At 51.1% G+C, this 25,143-nt stretch overlaps 1 protein-coding gene across 6 annotated transcripts in view; it reads left to right on the forward strand.

Moving 5' to 3' along the window:
* The window catches only part of Slc9a1 (solute carrier family 9 member A1), a 53,244-nt gene that overhangs the window by 15,140 nt on the left and 12,961 nt on the right, over positions 1-25,143 (forward strand).

The following is a 25,143-nucleotide window of genomic DNA, read 5'->3' on the forward strand; positions in this document are numbered from 1 at the left end:
TTCGTCCTTACTCATTGAGTCTTTTAGATCTTGTAGTAAACCACAAGCCAGTGTTGAGCTGACAGATTCTGAGTTTGAGGCCAGCCTGGGTTACACCAGAGAGTCCAGAACAGGTTCTGTCCAACCTTCACCTTTTTGCAGCATTTTTTTTTTATCAAAAACAAGATCCTATCTCCTGCGCTCTGGGTCAGGCCCAGAGGAATCCAGATGTTGTGCTAGGTAGGCAGGATGCCCGCATGGGGCAAGAGCCAGTTTATATATCCAAGCAAGTCCAAGACTGAGCTTACAGCTAGAAGGGGAAAGGGAAAGGGAGCAGGCGTCCACCCACCCTTCCTGAGTCTGCCCACCTCGCTGTCTAGAGATGCAAAGCCACTGTGAGTGAGGATCAAGAGGCTCTGAGATAGGCCCTGGAAGATAGCTAGGGTGAACATGAAACGCTGACAGACGGCCTTGCTGGGCATCGCTGGAAGCCGCTACCTGAGGCAGAAACTCGAGGTTCCTGAGGAGCTCTCCAAGCAGTTTCCCATGGAATACAGTCGTGGTGATTAGGAACACAGGCCTTGCCACCCAATTTCACATCCCAGCCCTAGTGGATAACTGTGCCAGGGCCTTGAATGAGTAAGTCACCCTTACTGAGACTCAGTAATCATCTGTAACAGTTTGACATCTGACTGCCAGGGGGATACTGGAGCAGACCTGCTTGTACAGTTTGACACATTTAGAAGAGAGTGAACAGCGACTTCTAGGATCAGGAGAAAGAGGAATGCTGGCTGATATCCCTTGCCACAGAGCAGCCACTCAGCAAGAGTTCCGGTGTCCTGCTGTGTCCAGTGGTACTGAGCACTTGGATGGAAGATGCTGGCCCTTCGATGAATGCACGCATTCCCCACAGTGTGTGTGTGTGTGTGTGTGTGTGTGTGTGTGTGTGAGTGTGTGTGAGTGTGTGTGAGTGTGTGAGTGTGTGTGTGAGTGTGTGAGTGTGTGTGAGTGTGTGTGTGTGAGTGTGTGTGTGTGTGTGTGTGTGTGTGTGTGTGTTGGGGGTTGAACCCAGAGCTGCTTCTAGGATAAGCTTGAGTTCTCCTACCCAAGACATTTAATGAGGAAAGCTTGATGTTAGCTGGCAAATGAGTCTGTGGCTATAAAAACACTCGGTTTTACAGAACAGTTATTTTTGTTTGGGTGTTTTGTTTTTCTCAGACAGGATTTTACCGTGTTTCTTGTTAGTCTGGAACTCACTGTGCTTCCCAGCTGGCCTGGGACTTGTTATCCTCTCAAGTGCTGAAATTATAGGTATGAACCACCATACTCATTTCAGATAATATTGTATGTCTATGCTGTGTGTGTGTGTGTGTGTGTGTGTGTGTGTGTGTGTGCACATGTGCGCATGTGTGAAGGGCAGGGACCGATGTTCAATGTTCAATGTCCTCTTCAGTTGCTCTCTATCTTATTTTTTGAGGCAAGATCCTACCAGAGCTGACATTACAGACATGGACCACCATGCCTGGCTTTTTACATGGGTACTTCCCGTCCCTCTTCTCCCCTTCCCTCCCCTGCCTCCCCTTCCCTCCCCTCCCCTTTTCTTTCTTCCCCTCCCTTCCCTTTTTCCCCTGTGAGTTCAAGGCCAGACTGGGCTACATAGTGAATTGTAGGACAGCATCAAACACTGCGTAGCCAAGAATGATCTGGAGTTGCCTCCCCTCCTAGGTGCTGAGATTATAGGTGTGCCCTGCCACACCTAGTTTTTATGGTACTAGAGATGGAACCCGGGGCCATATACTTACAGCCAAGCATTCTGTCAACTGAGTTATAGCCTTAGCCCAGGAGATCATAGTTTTTAACATCCCGGCTATGAGTGTAAGGTGTGTTGTGCCAGTGTTAAGGGCAGAAAGTTTTGCCCCTTTCAGCTTAATTGCCACAGCTACACTTTAACTTCCTAGGTGAAAAGGGTGGTGTCTGAGCGCCCTGTGCATACTGAGCATATTGGGAGCTGCTACTGCTCCTGCCACACTAGAAGAGGATGCCATTAGGTATATGACTTTAGGGCATGGGGCAGGCCTGACTGGGGTCAGTACTCAGGGCAGATAGACGTGCGGACGAGAGAATGAACTGAATTTGGTTTTGAGTCAGGAGTACAGGGATGGCAAGAGTTGATCTCTGCTGAGAACTGTTTGCTAAAGATGGAAAGTTGAGTAAGTATAGCCACAAGGGAGAAGCAGAATGTAAACAGGCACATGGGGTCTACTGTGAATACTGCTGGGCGGGGCCCACAGAGGCTTGGGGTGGTGTGTGTGTGAGAGTGTATGTGTGAGTGTGTGTGTGAGTGTGAGGGTGCATGTGTGTGTATGTGTGAGTGTGTATGTGTGTGTATGTGTATAAGTGTGTGTGAGTGTGTGTTTATATGTGTGTGTATGAGAGTGTGAATGTGTGTGTATGTGTGTGTATGTCTGTGTGTGAGTGAGTGTGTGTATATGTGTGTGAGTGTGTGAGTATGTGAGTGAGTGTGTATGTATGTGTGAGTGTGTATGTGTGTGAGTGTGTGAGTGTGTATGAGTGTGTGTATGTGTGTGTGAGTGTGTGTGTGAGTATGTGAGTGAGTATATGTATGTGTGTGTGTATGTGTGTGAGTGTGTGTGTATGAGTGTATGTGTGAGTGAGAGTGTGTGTGTGGAGTGTATGTGTGTGTGTATGAGAGTATGTGAGTGAGTGTGTCTGTATGTGTGAGTGTGAGTGTGTATGAGTGTCTGTGTGTGTGTGTGAGAGTATGTGAGTGAGTATATGTGTGTGTATGTGTGTGTGAGCGTGAGTGTGTGTATGAGTGTATGAGTATGAGTGTGTGTATGAGTGTATGTGTGAGTGAGTGTGTGTATGAGTGTATGAGTATGAGTGTATGTGTGAGTGAGTGTGTGTGTGTGTGAGTGTGTACTGGAAGGGGCAATTCACTTTTCAGAGTGTTGGCCTGGGTCCTAAAGGCGAAGCGTTAGTTTGCTTGCTTACCCGAGGGAGAATGGGAGGAAAGCACAGCGGTGACGCAGAGCCAGAAGTGATGTGACTGCCATTTGCTCAAAAAAGCACTGCCACTGAAACAGGCTCTAGCCCTGTGCCCAGCCGCCCTTGAGCTCTTGGCAACCTCCTGCCTCACCCTACTGACTGCCGTGTTTGTGAGTGAGCCACCAGCCCAGACTGCCCTTTGCTTTTGAAACAGTTAGGACAATGCCAACCCTTGCACCCAACAGCCTCTCCTCACTTCCCTGCTTAGCCCCCGGGGGAAGCAGGTGTCCTCAGCTTTTGTTGGGGCTGCCGAGAGTCTATGATGTGTGTGTGGCCTTGGACCAGGCTAGGAAGCTGCCTTGACTGATCTTGCCAGTTCCTGGTCTGGTGCTGAGGATTCCACGTAGTGCATGGTTGTCCATGTTCATGGTGACCCTGAGCAGAGCAAGCTGCATTACTTGTCATTAGCCAGCTTATAACTATCTCAGAAAATGGACACTGGGTAACTTAGCGCTTAGGGGTTGCTGTGCTGCTGTTCAACCCATGGGAAGCCTCTAGAGAGGGGAGAGATGTGGCCAGGAAGCCCAGTGAGCAGATCCCATAGCAAAGAGGCCTCAACTCAGGAGAGGCCTGGGACACTGTCCAAGACTGAGCAGCTGGCCTGAGTAGCCACCCAAGAAGACACCCAGCTAGCTGAAGGAATCTGCGTTGGCGTAGTGGAAGTGACATTATTAGGCTGGTCGGGTGATACTGGGCTGCTCAGCAGCTAGAGCTCTAGGCAGAGGGGCTGGGGCCTAGGCCACGGGCTGCTCCTCCCTCCCTCCCTCCATACTCTCTCCATGCCTGAGCATCCTGTGGTGACTCTGGCCCCAGTGCTGACTGAACTGATGTGAGCACAGGGCATCAAGGAGCTTGTAGAATGTAAACCAGAGCATGGTGTTCCCTGCTGAAGATCTTTGTAATGCTTCCTTTTGAACTTGAGACATAATCTAAGAGCTGGAACCTGTACCACTCAGTGCCGTGCCCCACTCCCCTTGCCAGCCCATTTTCCCCGAGACTGCAGCGTCTGCTTGTCCCCTGCCATGGACATTGTCTGAACACTGCCTCACACTAGCACGTGCCTTCAGGCCTCAAGTCACATGTCTCCAGAGTGGCCTCCTGACCACCAAGGCTAGTTAGTGTCAGCACAGACCTTGCTCTCCCCGCTCTATCCTCTGTGTCAGTCTCATGAGGATGCAGCCGAGGTCAAGGCAGAAGAGTATTTGGTGTCAGAGGGCTCCATGTGAGTGTGGGGCATTAGACAGTAATCCAAGGATGTCAGACAGGAATATGTATCTAAAGGATATAAACACGGGTCGGGAAGGTTCTTGAAGGAGGCGGCTGAGTGACAGGAAAGAGGCAGAGCGCTTTTCAAAGACCAGGGTCCTGAAGAGGGTGTGTGAGGAGAGAATGGAGGAGGCAGGGCCGGACCTCGACTGGGCCTTGGGTTGGCTGCTAGGGTCAATGCTAACTGTTGTGTGGTCCCATCAGGAGCGGGGTGACATGGTCTGACCTGCACTGGGGTGGATTGGTATCTAGGCAGTCAAGTTTGGGAGGTGTTTGAGACTCTGAGCTAGCTCCAGAGAGAACTGTGCAAAGCAGATCCCTGCTCATCTGTCCCTCAGCCTAGGACTGAACGACAGTAGAGCAGAACTCCCCAACAAAGCACCTCTTGCCAGGCCATTGGTGTTGGAGTACCAGCCTAGGGGAGCCACCAAGGGGCAGGGGCTGAGCGAGATGCCAGGTTCTGAGAGGCCTATACTCAGCTTCAGGCCAGTCAGGAGACACGTCCTGAGGGAGGGCATAGTACCTCAGAGCTCTAGGACCTGAACATCCCTCTGTGCTCATAGCCTGTTGTCAGACCATGTAAGGATCAAGTCAGATTTCAGAGCCTGGGAGATGCTAGACTAAGTTGGGAGTCCTGTGAGTGCCATGGGGAGAAGTTTGGAGACTCGGAACAGCCAAGCTCTTGGTTTCAGCTATGTGGACCTTGTGTGCAGGGCTGGGGAGGTGAAATGAGCAGGCAGAGAGCACCCAGCAAGAAGGGCTCTGGGGAACTGGACAGAACCCGGCCTGTTCTCCTATCTTACACAGGAGGAAGCAGAAGGCCAGAGCGGAAGTGACTTGCTCAAGGGCAGCAGCTGGGGGTGACAACACTGGGGTTGGGCTCAATTCTTTTGACCCTAGTGAGGCCTTTCTGTGATAACGTGACTGTCTTCCCTCCATTCCTGTTTCTTCTGCAGAGGGAGCTAGGGTTCCTCTGGAGTTTACCTTTTTAGCTTGCCACTGAGCACCTACAGTGCTTGGGGAGATGTAGTGGGAGACATAGGTAGGACAGTTAACACTAAGTGCTTGTCGAGATGCAGGGCGCAGTCCATGTGCAGGCACATGGGTCTCTGTGACGCTGCCACCTAGAGTGTGTTGGCAGCAGATCTGAATTTGGGTTAGAACTAGTTCGGAGTGGCCTCAGAATCTGTAGAAGACAGATCTGCTTTGGATGGGGAAACTGCAGGCATTTTAGGGGAGGCATGAGCACAGTGGGTCAGTGTTACACCAAGGTTGTCCTGGACGGTGGAGAGTGGAGATGAAGTTTTTTCTCCGTGTTCTTGGCTCTGAGAGATTTCCGCCCCCTCCCTCTGTGGATAATTAGCTTCCTAAGAAATTGATCAGATGGGAAGCCGCAGGAAATGGTTTGGGACAGGGATTGTGTAGGAGTTGTGGGAAGAGTAGAGAGGAAATAGCTGCCTTCAAGCAGCAGGAGGAAGCTCTCCGCAGGGATGGGGACTAGGGGAGGGAGGAAGAGGGAAGTATGGTCTGGGCTGAGAATGCCAAGCAGGATGGAAGCTGTTGTAAATGGCCGAGTCCTCCAGTACCAGGAGGTGGGCAAGACTGGCTGGCAGGATGTAGCCTTACTGGGTTAACAGGGTCTAAGTGAGGTCCTAATGGGAGTGCCAGGCCATGCAGGTTGGAGGCCAGTCTGGTGGCCCGCTGTGCTGCTTATGTCTTGTGTGGCCTGGCTCTTCACATTGTAGACCAGGGTCTGTTATGAGTGCTGTTCTGCACCAGCCAGCTTTCACCCTGCCATAGCTCCCAGCAGATCCCAGCTTTAGTGTGGGCCTGACTTTTGGTCCTGTTTGGCCTCACTGGCAAAACAGCAGTTGTCAGTGTGCTGAAGCCTCTGGCGAGTCTGGTTCCATTAGTGGCTGAACCACAGTGCTAGTTAATGTCTGGCAGGAGGAGCAAGTGGGTCCCACATTAGAACTGAGGAATAAGCAGCCCATGGAGAGGCCGGGATGGTTCTGCAGGTGGGGATTCAAGGCATCCTTCTCTGCAGATGGTCTCAGGGGTCAGCCCTAAGACTTAATTTGAGTACCAGCTCTACTGTGTGCGAACTCTGTGACTGTAGGAAGATGGCCTGACTTCATGGGTGTCTTTAGCACCCTTCCGTGTATTTAATTGTGGAGTTGCATGCCTATATACTGTAACAAATATGCATAATCCTTGTGTGTGTGTGTTATGTACAAAATCCTTAAATGTGCCATTTATGATGTGTGCATTCACATGAACTACCCAGACGAAGATCCAGGGCGTCTTTGTGCACCCTGGATTCCTGGTCTGTATTCCCCTGGGTCCCTGGAGTAACCACTGTTCTAACATCTGTCTTCTTGGCTAGTTTTATATGGCGTTTGTTTGTTTGTTTGTTTGTTTGTTTGTTTGTTTGTTGAGATGATCATGTGTAACCCAGGCTGGCCTCCCAACTAGCTGGGGATAGCCTTGGACTCCTGACCTCCCGCCTCTTCCTCCCTCGTGCTGTGATTACAGGTGGCATCTGCCACCATACCCGCTGTTTCACCTGTCTTTGAATGTCAGATAAAAAGAATAGTATAGTCTTGGCACTTGGGAGGCAGAGACGATGGATCTCTGAATTCGAGGCCAGCCTGGTCTACAGGAGTTCCAGGACAGCCAGGGCTGCACAGAGAACCCTGTCTCAAGAAAACAAAGCAAGACTGGTGTACTGGAGCTCTGGTGCTCCCCACCGCTGCATGTTTGAGACTGCTCCTTGTGTGTCATACCTGCCGAGGTCCCCTTCCTCTATTGCTGGTCACATGTATGGCCGCACTGAGGACGGCTCATCCTCTTGTTGACAAGCATTGACTTACTTTCCTCTTTTTATTTTTTTATTTTTTGGACAATTATGAAGAAAGCTGCTTTGAGCATTCTTATACTCCATGGGGTTTTGTGGGACTTAAATGAGATAATCTATTACAGTGAAGTGTTTAATATTAAATTATGACTCAGAAAAACTGCCCCCCTGGTGGGGTTGTGGAGTTTTATTTTATTTTTTTTTAGAAAAATTAAACACCATTGTGTTCTACTGGGCTTTTTTCTATAGTGATGTGAACTATTTAATAAAAAAGTTGGCATTAAAAACATGCTGGCGGGGGGTTGGGGATTTGGCTCAGTGGTTGAGCGCTTGCCTAGGAAGCGCAAGGCCCTGGGTTCGGTCCCCAGCTCCGAAAAAAAAAGAACCAAAAAAAAAAACAAAAACAAAAACAAAAAAACAAAAAACATGCTGGCGGGGCTGGAGAGATGGCTCACTGGTTAAGAGCACTGACTGCTCTTCCAGAGGTCCTGAGTTCAAATCCCAGCAACCACATGGTGGCTCACAACCATCTGTAATAAAGTCTTAAAAAAAAATTTAAAAAACCAAACAAACATGCTGGCCGTTGCCGTTTATGTTGTTTGCTTGCTTTAGACGGGGTCTTTGTGTGTGCTCTTGGTTAGCCTGGAACTCATTCTGTAGACAAGGCTGGCCTGGAAGTCACAGGAATACATCTTCCTCTGCCTCTGAGATACTGAAGCTAAAGGTATCAATTGTGACCAATGAGAACAGTGTGGTGTCGTGATACATGTATATAGTATGTACTAATCAGATCAGGATTGTTGGCATACAGCCAAACACCCTTATGCATAAATTTTAAATTTAAAAAATTAATTATAAAATGTGGATATGTAAACTAAAAAGTTGATTTTATAAAATCAAGAGTAGGCTAGTGATTACCAGAGCCTAGGAAGGGTTAAGTGGGAGAGGCACAGAGGCTGACTGCAGGGGGAACAGCTAGACAGCAGGTATACATGTATACAATATGTTTTAATTGTATACAAATGTATATATACTAATCCAGACATCTGGATACATGTATACAATATATACTAATCAGATCAGGATTGTTGGCATATTACCTCCAAAAGTTACTACTTCTTTGTACTAGGAATACTCAAAATTCTCTATTTTGGAATATTTGATTAGTTATTAGCAACCTTGAGGATTTGGCTCAATGGTACTGTGTCTCATATGCAAAGACCATAATCCCCACCACTTCAGAAAAAATGTTACCAACCATAGTTATCCATAGAGCACTGAGAGTCATTCTTCCTGTCCCACTGCCTGCTGTCCAGCTGTACCCTGTGTGCATAGTCAGCCTCTGTGCCTAGGAAGACCCCCAAATCAGCAAGTGGTGTGGCCAGAGCCAGCCAACGATTTCTGATGTGTGGGAGCCTACTCGGTTACTTCCTGGACCAAGAGAACTCCCTAAGAGGTTTCCCTCTGCAAGCCTGAGCTCTGCTCTGACCTGCTCATCCTATGTGTATGAGTCCTTGCTAGAGACACTTTAGGAATGGCTGACACTTTAGGAAATGGCCACAGCTTCAGTTGCCACCCCAACCCCTCATCCCTGGTTGAGAGGCACTGTGGTATCTGGAACGTTTAGGCACCGAGTATACTCAGCGGCCTGTGCACTTAGAAGGCAGAACAGAGGTGCAGGATTTGGATGAGAGCTGTCTTAATCACAGCAACCTGGGCTTGGCTTCTGAACCAAAGAAGTTAAACTGGGCCTTCCGTCCCCTTCCTCTTAGGTAGACCCCCACAGGCCTGGCTTTGAATATTCTATTAGCTTCTGCCTTAGGGACTGATCTCCACAGTCTCTGCCATCATAGTTCCAAGAGAACAGGGAAGCAGGCACCTCCAGGTCTGTGTACACTGTAGCCTAGGCTGAGACCAAGAACCTGGGGGGGAACCTGACTGGAGCAAATCACTGGGCCTTTGCCTCACTCTCCGGGCCCTTTGCCAGGAACCATTTGGTACGATAAGGTTTATACAGTACCAGACCAGGTGGGCCCTACTCTCCTATGTGTTTAGCCACCGCATTCGGTACCAGGTACATAGCTTAGAAACGGCTCTTTGTACACTGGCTTCTGTCCTCTCTTGTGGCCACAGCCTTTTGTAAGAAAGGGTTTGGTGATGATAATCAAGGAGCCAGGCAGGCCTGTCTGGGAGTGCCCTGTTGGCCCAGGGTGGGGGCTGAGGAGAGCCCTGATATCTGCTTTCAGGGTGAGGTCTTGGAGTAATACTCGTCCTAGTGGTAGTGAATGGGGATAGGAAATAGGCAGTAGGCACCAGCAGCTTATGGTCCAGCCTCAGCTTACCCCGCTCCCTGTTAGGTTCTGCCTGCTCATCTCAGGTGCCGCTCCCTCACCCTGTGAGGTAGAGAAAGACAGCCTCAATTTGTAAATGAGGACCCCAAAATTTAGAGAGGGTAGCTAACCTCCTTAGGAAGGTGGTGAGACTGGATGACTCTGAATCCTTTCGGGGGAGGGGGTTGGTGAGGGAGCAGGGACTGAGTAGAGCACCAGGGCCCATGTCACCTCTGAAAAACAGGGAGTCGTGGCAACCTGGGTTCAGGATCTTGGGCTCCCCTTTTGTTGCCCTTATCACGCTGAAGCCTCACTTGTTCCTATGGACAATCTGAAGTAACTGTCTCTGGATCATTGAGAAGCTGTCACCCAGAACATTTTCCTGTTGGTGCAAATGAGGAACTAAGAAACATGTTGGCGGGTGATCGTCAGCTATGCCTGGATCACTTCTTGGTCTTCAATCCAGCTTGGCCCTACCAACTGGGTGGTCCTGAGCCTCTGTGAGCCTCAGTTTCCTTCATCTGTGGTAGAAAGGTGACAAAGCCTAGGTCAGTGGGCAGCTGCAAAAGTTCAGGCCTTCAGTGAATGCCCCTCAGAGCCACCAGCATCTCCATCTCTTGAGGAAACAGGGACACTGAGCTGATTAGAAAGAACATCCCCCCGCCCCCAGGTTTCCGACTCTGTGTCATGCCCCATGGTGGCTGCTTCTCCAGTCTGGATGCTGCCAGCATCTTCTTTGTCCTGCGTCAGGGAGGCATAGGTCCCCTTCCTCTGTAATCTGTGGTCCAGCTCCCTGGACCACATGCAGCACCAGGCGGAAGCTAGCGCTGGCAAAGGCTTCCTTATCTCCTTCCTGAGCTCATGCTCACACTTACGGGTTGGCTGCTGGCAAGCAAGAAAGCAGGGAGGCAGCTCTTAACCTGGCTGGGACCCTTGGGCCTCCACGCTTGGCTGAAGGGATCCCAGCCTCTAGCCTGGTCCTCATTCCCGAAGACCTGGGTCTCAACAGGAAACCGTGACCACGCCCGGCATGATGTCAAAGCTTGGTCTCCACAACTGAGCAGTCCTGGGATCAAGTACTCGCTCATTTGCTTCCTGCCTGTGTCATTTGAGAAAATTCTTAAACTCTGAGCCCACTGTGGGTCTACTGGAAACCGGAAATAGTGCCTACCTCGTGGTGGCTCTGCTGAGGCTAAGTGCCTGAGGCTTGCTGGTAATTCTGCCTTTTGGTGGCAGTCTCTAGCTAGAGGGTACACTGTCCTGTCCCCACCTCCTCCACAAGTCAGTGCATGCTGGACCTGAGCAGAGACCTTAGGCCAGACCCAGCAGGGTTCCATTCCTCTTTGTCAGGGTGGCAGATGGCCCCTGCCTCACCCCAGGGTTTGTCTGTATTGCTGTGGGTCTTAGAGGGGCCGGAGCTTCAGAGTGGGCCCGTGGTCCACCTGAGAGCACAGAGCAGAGTGAGAAGCTGGCAGCAAACTCCAGCTCTTGTCTCCCACACTTCCTGTCTGTTTCCCAGCGGGACAAAAACCAGAGCTCAGCTTTTCAGAGCACGTGGCTGGAGTCAAAAGGACCGGGCAGAAGGGCCAGGTTGAAACTCCACCTTAAGGCCAGGAGCGGTGCTGCAGGCCTTTAATCCCAGCAGAGGCCAGCGTATCTCTGTGAGTTCGAGGCCAGCCTGGTCTACCTACTTAGCTCCAGGACAGCCAGGGCTATGTAGAGAGACCTTGTCTCAAAAACCAAAACAAACCCCCTAACCTTTTTTCGCCTCTGAGTTTCCTTCTCTGGTCATGCTCAAGTCTCCTCTCTGCTCAGTCCGATTACCGTCCCCACCCCTCCCCGGGAGGGGGGGTGAGGTGGGGGAGGGACAGGGAAAGGTCTCTGGCAGGCCTCTCCCATGTCTACCACCATTCTGGAGCTCAGTGTGTGGAAAGTTTTCAGAACATGGCCTGTGATCCAATGCTCCGCTACCCAGGGCCCAGGCATCCTACGTCCGTCCAGGAGAGTAGAGCTCTTGTGACCTAGGTTTGGTTCCTATAAGGTAGTTTTGTGGTCTTACAGGTTACAAGGAGCTGGTTCCTTGGGCCCTCTTGAAGGTTTTTGCTTCCTGTAGCCCCCTCCATGCACTCTGTGGCTCTTGCAGGCAGGCTTAACCTGAAAAGCTGGCAGGAGCTGGGCGTTTATGTTGCAGCGCCTGTGAGCAGGGCTCAGGTCTCCTGGCCTCTCGTTCCTCTGCAGCTGTGCTCTGATGCTGGCAGTCTATTTCGGGCTAGAGGTGAGGTGTGCAGAGATGGGATGGTGCCCTTAGCCGACTATTTTGAGCTCTTGGCTGCTTAGAACAGCCCTTCCAGATGGAAATGGTGGTGAGTTCCACTTCCCAGATGAAGAACTACGTGAGGGATTAAGTACCTGGCACAAAGACACGACTAATCCACGGCTGAGAACATCTTCTCAGCCCCAAGTGGAACCTCCGTGGTAGATCACTGAGTTTGGGGTGAAAGTCTGACCGGCTCACTGCTTGTCCTTGATTTCTCCCTCCTCAGACATCTCACCAGCCCCTGTACCTTGTGCATGGGTCGGGTCTCCAGGCCCCAGAACACTGGCTGCCCTCATCTAGAGTAGGGTAAGCTGCCTTATTGACCCTGAAGCCCTTGCCTCCCTAGGGCCTGGCATGGAGCTGGCCTGAGTTTGCAGAGGTGCCAGGCAATGCCGTTCCAGCAGGAGGCTGGCCTCTGCTTCTGTACCCTTGTTGTACTTCTGTTGAGCCCAAGTCCGTGACAGTCATGGCTGCAGAGAAGGCCAAGCTGTTCAGGTAGACACGAGTCTCCCCTTGCATTTCAGAACTTCCCTGTTAGCTTCTCTGCTTCATTGTGAACCCTGGTTTCTACCCCTGATAGCAGAACACTTGTCCATGTGCAGCTCATGTTCTTGCAGCTCACCTGAGCCACGGGCATTGCTTATACCAGTAAGAGAGGAAGAGCAGAGGCTTAGAAAGGCAAGGGCTCGTTAGAGCACCCAGCGTATAGCTAATCTAGGAACTGCAACCCAGCTTTCTGCTCAGCAGTGTGGGCCCGGCTCTGGCCCTCTCTCCCTCTGAATGTAGCTCTAGTCTCAAGGATTTGAATGTGGGGGATGGGGTCTCCTCGCTCTCATCTGGTATCATGCAGGGGCCATTGCTGGCCTCCCCGGAGCCTAGACTTCATGACCACGTGGCCAGACATCTCTTTGAGAGTCCAATGTGCTGAGCCTGGGTAGTTGGAGCCTGCAGGCTGTCTCGCCTCCGTGGATTGATTGAGACTGCGCTCACAAAATGATGTTATACTGCCTATCCCTGGTAAGCACTGCACTGGGAGTCAGCAAGCCTGGTTCTCTTTCTTCATCTGCTATCCACTGCCTAGGCTTGTGAGAACCGGAGAAAGTGGTGCTTGATATCTGTCTAACAACTTCCTCTCTAGCCTGTGTTGTCATGTGATCCCAACAGAAATATTCCACCTGTGCCAGCATACTGCTCCTCTCCATCCTGCCTATCGGGTGCCTCTCTGCTCTCCCTGGTAAGGGACAGTTCAGCTAGAGTTCAGTACCTAGGGCCAGTTGCTAGGACAGACAGGAGCCCAGTCCGTAAGTGATCAGACAGGCTCAGCAGCCAAGCTCCATCCCTATCCTCACGTGTCAGGCTCTTGGTGCTGGAGAGTCAGAGGTAAAGGATGAGATCCCTCCTCACCTGGGGCAAGGAACTTGCTTGTGTCAAGGGGGAAACAAATCAGCCTTCCGTTCAATGTGAGTAACCTGTCAGTACAGGGCCGTGTGTTTGTCTCTGTAGGTGGGTGACCCACCCTGACAGTGCATTCATACTGTGGTCTTGTGATCTTGAGGTTCACCTGGAACAGTGATTGATAAAGGGTGCTAATCACTCGCAGATCAGTAACAGTCCTAGACCAACTGTGCACCTAGCAGTAGTCCAAGTGCCAGGAACATGGCAGCGAGAGTAGACAAGAGCCTGTCTTGGTGTGCCCGGAAGGGGAGGGCTGATAAGCACATGGGCTGCCAGGAAGTGACAGGTGCCACAGATACAGTGAGAGCTCAAGACTAGAGGAGGACCTTCTGGAGGAGCTGGCTTTGGACCTGAAGGAAAGGAGAGAAAATGCTGTCACTCATGCAGATGCAGAGGGAATAAGGGCAAAGGCTCTGAGGTGCAATCAGCCCAGAGAGCTGGGGGGCAAAGTGTCCTGAGGGTTTTGTCTCTGTCCTCCCCAATCCTGACAAGGTTTCTCTATGTAGCCCTGGCTGTCCTGAAACTCATTGTATAGACCAGGCTGGCCTTGAACTTACAGATCCACCCACCTCTACCTTCAGAATGCCGGGAGTCCCAGCATGGAGTCTCTCCCTTTCTGAAGCCTGGCATTCTTTTGTTTGGTCGGCTTGGTTTGTTGAGACAAGGTCTTACTGTGTAGTCCTGGCTGGCCAGAAATGACTCTCTCTGTAGCCTCAGATCTGCCTGTGCACCCTCCCTGTCTTACCTTGTGAAGGTGGGTCCTCTTGCTAGCACAGGAGGAACCCGAGGGAGTGCAGTGAATGAAGGAGACTGATGGATCCTGCTGCAGGAGGGAGTGAAGGCTAAAGTCACAGGTCTGAAAGGAAGAGCCAGCTGCCCCTGACTGGTGGGAGGTGGGATGTGAAAAGCACAGTGGAGTCAGGATTCCACAGAGGGGTGTGAGCAACTGTAGAAGCAGGGAGAGGGAAGGCCGGGGCTGCAGCTCCTGTTTCTTAGTCACACTACAGACCACCCTGTGCGTCTGAGCACATTCCTCCCCACGTGAGCTTTGCTTCTCAGTCATTTTCTCACTGCTGCTGCCACTGCTGCTTCTCCTCCTCCTCCTTCCTTCCCTCCTCTTCCTCTTCCTCCCCCCCCCCCCCCACCTCCTCTTTTTAGAGTCCTAGAGATTAAACCCAAGGCAAGCACTATGGGTCATGCACAATGCTCTGGACTCACTGTGATGCTTCTGAATTAGACAGGCCTCAGGCTGAGAGGGTTACTCAAGAACAACAGGTATTTGGTGTGATCAACTTCTGTTCTGTCATGTGTCTGCATTTTGCAGACTGTTCTTACCCACCAAAAAGAAAAGAAAATCTAGCATTTCATGGCTCTAACATTTCTAGCATTGAAAGGTTTTGAAACTTGAGAGCATTGTTTCTCCATAGCCCCGACACACCTCAGCTATAAGGCCAAGTAGCATGTGGAGCTCCCACTACAGCCACAGGTCCAGCCCTGAGGCAGGCCAGGCCAGGCCAGCACTGGGGTGACAGTGGGAGTGAGAACCCAGCTGGGCAGCCACACAGGAATGAAGGGAGGACACAGTGACTTGACACCGGATCACTTCCAGGTTTCGTGGAAGCTGCAACATTCTGCTTCCCCTCCTTCTCACCTCAAGGTTAAGGGCTGGGGAGCCAAGCAGAGCCTCCACTGCCAGGAATGTCATTTAGATGTTTCCAATGCCAGTGGTGCCATGGGGTGGAGGTGCATTGAAACTAGACACCAGGACTGTCTGGCGACACTGCCAACGGCACAGACAAGGCCTGTTAGGGACTCTAGGTAGAGGATATCAGCATCAGAAACCACCCTCACTCTTTGCTGTGATCCGGGCGCAGCCATACTGCTGTAAGGTGTCTCCGTAGGTCAGAGTATGAAAGAGGACTAGGCTCCTCTAGGTCAGTCACCCCAAACACCCTGGAGCCTTGGCTGTGTGTCCTTGGGGCAAGGAAGTGGACATATTCTAGCCTTTTCCTCTTGTGCCATTTGTTTGTTTCTTACAGTCCGGCTTTGTATCCCAGGCTTAGTTGGAACTTATTCTGGATCCCAGACTGGCCTCAAATTCATGCTTCCAAATGGGTTACAGGCACAAACCGTCACACCCAGGCTCTTTGTGATCTTTAAAAAAAAAAAAAAATTAAAATTACATTACTTTTTTTTTTTTTTTTTTTTTTTTTTTGTGAGGGAGCCATGAGTGCCATGGTGCATGTGTAGGGCTCAAAGGACTACTTCCGGGGGTTGGCTCTCACCTCCCACTTTGTAGGAGCCAGAGATAGTGAGCCTCCCAGGAAGTGACTTAGCCTGCTCTGGGTCTCTGACTGAGGATAGTAACCACACTACTGCATTAGCATTCCTGAGACACCCGAGTGCTTTGCAGTCAAGCGCTTAGTGTCTGCTCCAGAGGACTAGTTAACCAGCTTACTTTTAGCTTTATTTATGTGTGTGGGTATGTGTACACGAGGAGGCCAGAAGGCATGGGGTTTCCCCGGAGCTGGGATCAAAGGGGGTTGTGAACCACCGAATGTGAGCCCCAGAAGCTCAGATTGGGATCCTCTGACAACAGAGCAGCAAATGGTTGTTTTTGTTGTTTTTTGTTTTTCCACGACAGGACATCAGTACGTAGCTTTGACTGGAACTCACTCTGTAACCAGGATAGCTTAGAACTCAGAAATCCATCTGCCTCTGCCTCTTGAACGCTGGGGTGAAAGGTGTGCACCTCTTTGCCTGGCTGTTTTGTTTTGTTTTGTTTTTAATAAATACTTATTTTATGTATATATATGCAGGTGTGGTATGTGTGTGCACTGCATGCATGCAGGTGCCTGCAGCTGGCAGAAGAGGGTATTGAACCCTTGGAGCTGGAGTTACAAGTGATAACCAGCACCTGACAGAGGTGCTGGGAACTGAACCCAGGCCCTCTGCAGGAGCAGCACGTCTTCGGAACTGCTGAGCCATCTCTGCAGCCCCTTTACGTAGTTCTAAAGCTTAAATTTATTGTCTTAACTAACGCACGAAAACCGGGGACTGTGTGGTGGAGAGTTTGCGTGGCATGCTGGAGGTGCTGGACTGTCTTCTCACACTTGGAAATAAAACCTAACAGGAGGAGCAGAAAGGCTTGAAGGTCTCCAAGTGAACCCAGCACTGGGGCTGGCTGCTGTGTCGGCAGGGACCAACAGGGACATAGCACGCACAGGTTGAATTATCACGGACCTGCTTGAAATCACCACAGCCACCCATGGAAAGAAACCAGTGTGTGTCACACAGTCCCCTGCCAGCCCTGAGACTAAGGCGCTTACTGACCTGTCCACACAGCCCCTCTTCTCCGTTCCAGGTCCTGAGACTGCTGGCTGCTGAAGCCCTCTCCTGGAGTCCTGTACTGCCAGTTCTGTCTCTTGTCAACACCCAGTGTTTACTGCTCTCCTGGTCCCTGTCCTTTCAGTCTCCCTGTGTGAGTGAGTCATCACCTGCTTCACTGCAGGGGAACTCATTGCCTGGGGACTTTAAGGAGAGCTCTGGTAACTGGAGTGTCACCCACTCCCACCCCAGCGGAAGCCTGCACACACACACACACCATACACACTCTCACACACACACTCACATACACACTCACATGCACACACACATACATTCACATACACATTCACATACTCACACACCACACATTCACATACACACATACACACACACATTCACATACACATTAACATATATACACACACACCACACACATCATACACACCACACACACACACTCATATACACCCACACACCACAGCCACACACACATTACACATACATACTACCCCCCCACACCACACTCATACCACACTCACATACACACATACCACACACCGTACACACACACACACACACACCCCACACACACACCACACACACACATACCACACACCGTACACACACACACACACACACCCCACACACACACCACACACACACTATACACATCATACACACCACACACACTCACATACACCCACACACCACAGCCACACACACACATTACACATACACACTACCCCCCACCACCACACTCACACTACACTCACATCATACACACACACACACACACACACACCCCACTCCTTAAACACAGTTCTCTACATCTAGAACAGCCTCTCCCACCAAACCGAGACAAGTCCTGGCTTCACTGTGGCTTCCTCTGGGTTGCTGGCCCTCTCCCAGGTTTTATCAGCCCCCTCTGCCACAGTGTAAAGGTGCTTCTGTGTCCAGCTCACTGATACTCCCTTGAGGAGACACAGAAACAGGCCCATCGGTAATGTGCTCGCTCCATGAGTGGGAAGCCTGAAGACAGCAGGGCCCCCTGCTTATTAGCGGGCAAAGCCTGGCCTGGAACTGTGGCTTGGCTCCCTGGTCGGCTTCTTTCTCCTGGCCCAGAGAGGCCAGCATCATCAGCATGTTTTCAGGTAGATTTGTAGCTGTTTCATTGTGTAGACTTTATTTCTAGAGCTGGGACCCTGTGTGTCCTCCTTCCCCACAAGCTAGCAAGGCTCTCTGATATATGGACTGAAGTGACAGCCACTGTATGGCAATGCTGGGGAGAGGCACAGAGAGACTGACTTTTCTGAGCATGGGTGGTTCCTGCCCAAGTACTGGGAGCAGATTGATTTCTGACCATCTCTGTGGTGGAGGCAGGCATACTGAAGATGTGGATCCTTGTTCTGTTGATCCTGGCAGGCTTAGATATTATGGTGCTCAACAACCTGGACCTGGGTTGTAATGACAGCAGCCCTTCCTGGTTATTTAGTTCTGTCAGCCCGCTTTGCCTCTCTGGTCCTTTTCTTAGCCATCAAGAGAGGAACTCACATCACTACTGTTGCCCTGTCTTGGTGCCGGGCGTGGCTTGTAAAATGATGATCGCGGGAAGTCCGCTGAGTGAGGAGCATCATCAGTTCCTGTGTCTTGTTTTTATATCCCATGGTGCTGGAGATCAACTCCAGCACTGAGCTAACCCTCCAGCCCTTAGTTTACAATTGTTTTGTTTTTCAAGACAAGATTTCTCTGTGTAGCCCTGCCTGTCCTGGAACTCACTCTGTAGACCAGGCTGGCCTTGACCTCAGAGATCTGCCTGCCTCTGCTTCTGCCTCTGCCTCTGCCTCTGCCTCTGCCTCCTCACTCAGTGATGTCATTAAAGCTTCGGATGGCTGACTCTATTCTTTTTCTTATGTATTTGTGCGTGTGCGTGTGCGTGTGTATAGGCATGCATGCTGGGAACTGAACTCAGGTCCTCTGCAGGAGAAGTCTACATTCTGAACCACTGTGTCATCTCGCCAGTCCTAATTCTTTTTATCTGTTTGTTTGTTTATTCTGTTGACCTTGCAGTGTTTGGGACTGAGTCCATGAGCCTCCCACATTCGAGGCAGATACTTTACCCCCAAGCTTCACTCTGAGCCTTTGTTTTTCCTTTTATTTCTGACAGGCTCTCATTTAATTGCTGAGGAGGGACTAAACCTTGCCCTGTAGCCCAGACAGTCCTTGAACCTGGGTCCTTCTGCCTTAGCCTCTAGAGTAGCTACAGTTGCAGGGTAATCCCCAGTTTATGAGGCTCTTCGGAGGCTTCGGGTCCTGGTTCTTACGCATTCTTTGGTTGTTGTTGAACCTTTAAAGCCCAGCCCAGTCACCTTGCTCTGGGAAAGCCACTCTTTCTCCCTTAGCACTGCTTTGTCTCATGGGTGCAGAGTCCTGCTCTCCTCTTTCCTATGCTCACATCGGACAGGTCAGTCATATCTCAGGCACAAGGGCCGGAAACCAGGGACTCGGATGGCTCTGAGGAGTTCCTACCCTTGGGAACTTTCAGTCCAGCAGATGTGCACAGTGAGCCATGATGGTGCATTTACATTACATCCGCTGAAGGAAGTTTTACTTTATTTATTACTAGTGTATGTGTATGCATTGATATGGGGGCCCGCCTGCACCTGTGCATGTGTGGGGTCAGAAGACAACGCTGTAATCCATCTTCTCCTTCCATATCTAGTAGGGTTCCAGGAATAGAGCTCAGGAGTATTCTACCCACAGAACCATCACGTGGGGCCCTGACACGTTTTCCTTTGGACATCAGCATTATTTGGTGATTTCCCCCTGCTCTTTTTGAGATGAATTCCCACTGAGTTGCTCAGGCAGGCCTCAAACTTGTGATCCTCCTGCCTCAGTATCTCAAGTGGGTAGGGTAGGATTATAGGAAGGCACTGCTCGTTCACGGCTGCATTCCTCACCTCTGTCATCTGTTCCACCTCGTCTCCTACCCACTGCTGTGCTACAGGTCGGCAAACGGAGGACACCGGCCATGAAGCAACTTGGCAAGGCCACCCTGCTGGTCAGTGACTGTACCCTGATTGGGACCCAGCCTCTGGCTAGGGAACACAGTATGGGTAGCCGCCGCTACACAGGCTTGTTGTGTCCTGCAGGTCTGTCTGGGATCCTGCTGAGGCAGAGGCTGAATCTGAGCTACTTTTGCTCTGTGGGTCTCACAGCTGAGGTGCTACTAAGAAATCATCTCTGGTGAACTCTGGCCTATCGCCCTAACAGCTGGCAGCAAAGACCTAGGCTCACTGCACAGCTCTTAGGAGGATGCCTTCAAAGGCAGATGGTCTTCTAGGGGGCCACGAGAGAGGACGGGAACTGCGCCAGGACTTCCCTGGGGAAGAAGGGCTCATGGAAAAAAATGGTCTTCAGGGCCTCTGTAGCCCTGGGCGGGTCCTCTGGGAAACCAGCTAGGAATGAAACTCAAGGTAACTAACGGTAAGAGTAACTAAGAGCAGACTCTACATACTGCGGTGTGAATTTGAACCAAGTTGCTTAACCTTTCTATGGCTCCGTTTCCTTGTCTGTAAAGCAGGGTCTCCTTACAGCCATGGTGAGGGCAGGTGAGGTCAAAGGGTCAGTGCAGACCGCTACAGTGAGGAGCCACCTCCCAGTGCTGCGCTGGAGACTACTCAGGGAGATAAAGAAGCAGGATCACTGCAGTGAGCAAAGGCATCCCCTGGGCCCCCTAGGATCTGCAGCCCCAGAGCAGCCCTCAGGCCTGGAAGTAGCGAGTCAGAGTCCCCAGCTACCACCCAGTCCCTGGTGACCTAACACTGGTAGGCTTCCGAGGCCCCTCTACCCAGCATTCCTAACCTCACAGGCCAGAGGGGTCGGTGGAAAGTGCAAGCAGGAACATGGGTCACCCTTGCAACCATGGGTAACATGGGACAGACAGCTTTGCCAGTTCCACTATGTCCACCCAAGCAGATGGAGACAGCTTGGGGAATGTGGATAAAAGGTTTCCATGGTGAAGGGTAGAGCAGCTGCAGAGAGCCTTGAGAATCCCCAGCCAATCCACAAGCTGGTGACATTTCTGTCAGCATGCGTTTGTGCACACGTGTTCAGACGACCACTAGCACAGGAAGGAATGAGAATCCCACCTCTCCTCCAGCTACTTCCCACAGGGAGGCCAGCTAGGAGCTGTTTTCAAGCGTTTGTGCAAGGCTCGGCGGGGTGTGGAATTCTACACTTTCCTGCCTCCTGCGTCTGGGTGGACAGGATGCCTGGGAGGGCAGTGTAGGGCTTGAGGGGGTCACTGGGCTGATTTACCACACACTCTTGTGGAACTGGTTCTGTGGCCACTGGCAGGTCTCTTGCTTGCTCTGGCCCTCCACGTTATGGAGAGTTAAATGCTGTCTGAGGTCCATTTCGGCTCCCTGGTCTCTAGGATCTGGTTCTCACTGTGTCTGCCCTACCCGAATCCCATCCTAGCCCAGTCCCTGCTGCCGCACACTGCCCCCTGAAGGGGCCTGTTTGTTTCTAGGGATCTTGCCTCAGTGCTGACTTTTGTCAGGTACCCTGCTGTCATTCCTCCCCTTCATTACAGGTGTCAGCTAGTTTCCTGTGTTTCGGGATTCTTGAGGGCTACAGGGTGGGGATAACTGGAATCAAGGCCTTGGGAGAGGGACACGCTAGGACAGACCTTAGGCAGGCCTTGGGAGGGGACATGCTAGGACAGATCTCAGGCAGCCACACTCCTTTCCCTGAGGAAGCTCCCTCCTGATAGACTGTCCCTCCCCCAAGCACTTTCCAGTAATGTGCAGCCCACTGCAGGCAGGAAGCCAAGAGTAGACAGACCAGCCCTTCCCTGCAGCCCGGGCTTAACCCTGCACTCAGCCTAGAAGCAGGGCCTGGAGCCCCTGCAGAAAACTAGGAAACAGGGCCAACAGGAGACTGGTAGAAGCGGGAAGGAAGGGTTCTAAGGACGCGCCTGCGACCCGGGTGCCAGGGAGTTGTCTTTAAGTAGAAGAGCGCATGCTGTCCCCTGCTCAGAAGACCCCAAGCCTGTCCCGCCTCTCAGAGTCCCAGCTTGTCATCTGTCCTGCAGGAGCACCAGCTGTCCTCCTGCCATGGAGGCCTCCTACTCTAGAAGCATGGCTGTCCCTATGAGCTTCTCACAAAGTCCCCAGTGCCCAGCAGAGCAGGCTCAGGGAGAATAGTGACACGGTGGCTAATGGCTAAGAGCTCCTTACCCTAGGTGCAGATGCCTGTGCTACAGCAGACCCTTCCCTGCAGAGCCCAAGCTAGCCCTCTGCAGCAGGCTGTCAGGACTGTGTGATGGCCCGTGCTTCCAGCACAGTGCCAGCTGGGGGGACACCCTCAGGAAGAGGGACTCCCTTCATGCTATTGCTCCTAGCTTAGCAAACACACACACTCCAAGCAGGATGCCAGCTCACTGACTGGCGTTTGCTTCATGGACAGTTGATGGTGAATTCGGAGGAAGAGAGGCATCTTCCAGCCTTCTGCTAAGTAGAGCTGGAAGCACTTCTCTGCCTGCTCTGGGCTGTCTCATGCACCCCTGCCTTCTCCTAAGGCAGCTGTTGTTGCTGACTCTACACAGGACCCCAGACACTCAAATATTTATGCGTATATATGTGCTCACATGTGTGCCATAGCCTGCATGAGGGGATCAAAGACGACATGTAACAGTTGGTTCTCTAGCTGTTGTGTGGCCCCAGGGATCCAACGCAGGTCATCAGGCTTAGTAACAAGTACCTGTACTCACAGAGCGCTTTACCAGTCCCCGGAGCTGCGTTCTGGACCTTGGGAAGCTGCTTTCTGGCCCATTAGAGAATTATACTCCCTTAAACTTAGTTGGTCCACTGTCCTATGACTAAGTACACATTTACAGAGAATTTTTTTAAAATATTTATTTATTTATTTATTTTTAATATTAATATTTATTTTATGTATGTGAGTACACTGTAGCTGTCTTCAGACACACCAGAAAAGGGCATCAGATCTCATTACAGATGGCTGTGAGCCACCATGTGGTTGCTGGGAATTGAACTCAGGACCTCTGGAAGAGCAGTCAGTGCTCTTAACCACTGAGCCATCTCTCCAGCCCCCGAGAATTTTTAAACTTTTAAACTCATCTTTAGAGGCGTTTTTTTTGTTGTTGTTGTTTTGTGTGTATATCTGTTTACATTGTATGTGAGTATGCACATATATGTTTACATTGTGTGTGGATTTAGGTTTATGTGTTTATAGTGTGTATGTGAGTGTATGTGTTTACAATGTGTATGTGAGTCTGTGTGTGTTTACAGTTTGTGTGAGCGTGTGTGTTTACAGTGTGTGAGTGTGTGTTTACAGTGTGTGAGTGTGTGTGTTTACAGTGTGTGTGTGCATGTGTGTGTTTACAGTGTGTGTGTGCGTGTATGTGTGTTTACAGTGTGTGTGCGCGTGTGGGTGTGCTTACTCTGTGTGTGTGTGTGTGTGTGTGTGCTTACTGTGTGTGTGTGTGTGTGTGTGTGTGTGTGTGTGTGTGTGTGTGTGTGTGCCGGTATCTGAACTGTGGTATCTGAAGCAGCACACACTTTTTTACCCACCAAGCCATCATCCCTGCCCCAGTTTAGAGGTTTTAATCTAAGATTGAATGATTCTCTTGCTCGGGTGTGTGGCATATTGTGGGGGCAGCACACAGCGGAACAAAATGCTTAAATCATGAACCAAAGAGCAAAGACAACAAGGAGAGAGAACCTCGTGGGGCCTTTCTTTCTCCCCTTGAGGGACACACTCCCGGTGACCATAAAGCCTCTCCCAGATCCCACCTCATAGATGCTTGGTCATCCTCCTGGTGTTATTAACCCTTTAAAACTTGAGGAATTAAAAATTTTAAGATCCACAGTGTAGCAGGCCATGTAGTCTCCCCTTCAGGGCCGTGCAGATCTCTGGGTAAGATGCTGTGGGCTTGTCTCTATGCTTTAGATGGTTGCCTGACCTCTGAGGGTACCAGGTTGAAAGGTGGTGACTGTGGCTTTTAGGTTGTCAAAGAAGGAGGCACAAGAGGGGAATTCCTGTCCTGCCCTAGACAGACAGGCTAGTCAGGGCAGACTTCCTGGAAGAGGAGGCAGAAGCACACTTGACCAGCCACACAGTTCGGGGCCTATCTGCTCGTTTGGGGCAATTTCGAAGAATCTGAGTATCAGGGACTGGGAAGGAGGGCAGGACAAGGGGTGCACCTGCCAGCTGCACACTGGTGTTACTGGGAGGCTCTGTGACCTAGGCAGCTTTTCCACACAAGGTGACGTGTGGAATCAGGAACATGTACACAGTTGCTTTGAGTTTTCTTCCTACCCTAAGACCCATGTTTTTCCAACGTGTTGTTAGTGTCTCTGGGAACTTGGTGTTGTGTGGGGACTGTCGTGCTATCCTAGCATCGCCTGGGTCAGACTGAACAGGAGGGCTTTGCCATAGGGAGAAATGTCCTTTTCCACAGGTCTAGGGTATAGTGATGGGGAGGTCTGACCAGGCAGGCCCTGAAGATCGCGGGATGTGTCCCATCTCTGTGTATCAAGTCATGAGGCATGCGCTAAGCTCCAAAGGTCGCCTCAGCCTTGGGCATATGCGATCGATTGGATTCACCAGCTCAGAGCTTGCTTGGTAGGGAGGAAGAGAGAGCACCTTGTCTTGAGCAGAGGGCTCACGACCTTTTGACCAAGATGGCTTTGGGGGACCGAGTACCCAACATGCATTTGGTTGCTCAGGTCTTCACCTGCCTTCCTACTCCAAAGGCAAACCCAAGAGCTCATAGGGAATGTGGGGTTCTGACCTAACCCTGCATCCCTGGAAGCCTGGGTCTGGTACCTCAGCATAGGCCCCAACAGAGAAGGGCCAGCGCTACTTGGGGAAGTGGTTGGTGGATGTCATAGTGCCTCGGTGTGGAGGGAGGCAAGGAGAACTAAAATTTCAGAACTATGGAGTTTGCTGGGAGCTGGGCTTCAGACCTGGGCTCCTCCTGGTTCCGCTACTGATTTGCTCTGACTTTGGGCAAATGCCTTCACCTTTTCAGCCTCAGTTGCCCCATCTGTAGAATGGATAGAATTGGGCTAAAGGCAGAATGGCAAAGAGATTTCATTTTACTTGCCAAAACTAACTGCCAGCCTTTGATTTCTTGGGATCTTCTGGATCTGCCTGCTGCCCGCGAGTCTGGGGCTGGAGGTTCCTGAATGTGCTCTGCAGGTGTGCAGACCCAGGCCTACTGTCCCCACCTTTCTCCTGGCACTGATGCTGTATGAGTCTCCTATCTCTCTGAGGTCCCCACTTTAACACCATCCGTTGTCAACTCCATGGCACGAGGCGTGCCGCCTTCCCTGAGGCAGGATTGTGTCTCTGTGTGGGACGCAAGTCGGCTCCCTGAGCATGTGCCTGAGAAAGTGCCATGGGTTCAGGGTAGCTCGGTGCCGTAGGTACTTTGATTTCTGTCTGTCAGAGGCATGCAGAGCTGCTGCTCTGTGACAGTTTTCCACGGTAACAGGCAGCTGGTGAATACTCTG

Source organism: Rattus norvegicus, chromosome 5 (genome assembly GCF_021556685.1).
Source record: "Rattus norvegicus strain SHRSP/BbbUtx chromosome 5, alternate assembly SHRSP_T2T, whole genome shotgun sequence".
NCBI classification, from domain to species: Eukaryota; Metazoa; Chordata; class Mammalia; order Rodentia; family Muridae; genus Rattus; species Rattus norvegicus.